This window comes from Tupaia chinensis, unplaced genomic scaffold (assembly GCF_000334495.1).
Source record: "Tupaia chinensis unplaced genomic scaffold, TupChi_1.0 Scaffold149922_1, whole genome shotgun sequence".
NCBI classification, from domain to species: Eukaryota; Metazoa; Chordata; class Mammalia; order Scandentia; family Tupaiidae; genus Tupaia; species Tupaia belangeri.
In genome coordinates, this window is record NW_006209766.1 from 1650036 (window position 1) to 1650882 (window position 847).

The window sequence follows — 847 nt, forward strand, 5'->3', positions numbered from 1 at the left end:
CCCTTGGTACTTGTTTAGCACTCTTTTAATTTACATCTACACAAACACACACGCACAGATGCACAGAGTTGCAAACTGAAACACACATAGATGTACATGTGGGTGTGTACTCACAAACACACATGTGACACACCACCCCAGTCCACCTGGGGAAGACAGAATTCCATACAGTGAGCCCAGAGGGAAGGCTAGGGGTGGGAAAATGGAGCTCTCCTCGCCCTTAGAGCAAGGATGAGAGTCCAGACTCTTGTCCTAAGGTGCTGGGTCCTTAGTGGATACATCACTGGGGACCTGCCTCAAATCATCCTGCTAGAAAGAGCCTGGAGCTTTGGTTCATGGACCCTTAAGCGAGGAGTTTAAGGTCTGGACACCTGGTAACCTTGGGAAACAAGGCAGGAAGACTGAACTGGGTCTGAGGGAGACAGGGCTGGGCGCTTGGTCTCTGCTTTTAAAAAAGGGGCTGGGGCCCAGAATCTTGGATCTGAGAGAGGAGGGGTCCCGGTCTCAACCGCTGTACTCTTGATTAGGGACTTTTCCAAGGTTGTATTTCTGAGCTCTCTAGACAAGAACTGATTGGGTGGGGAGTTTTCGATGCTGCTGTCATCCCAGGTAGAGAACAAAGCTGACTGTAGGTGTCTGGAGTCGGAAGGGGCAGAACTAGGAGTGAAAGTCCCAAGGGAAAACTCGAAATCCACAGCGATGGAGCCCATGGCCCGGACTCCTGCATGGGGTGGGGCGCCTGGAATCTCAAGGGGCGGGGGCCGGCGCAGTCTCCCACCCGGGCCTCGGGAACCGCTCCACTCCGCGCAGCGCCGCCACGCCATTGTCCTGGCAAGGAAGGCGGGGG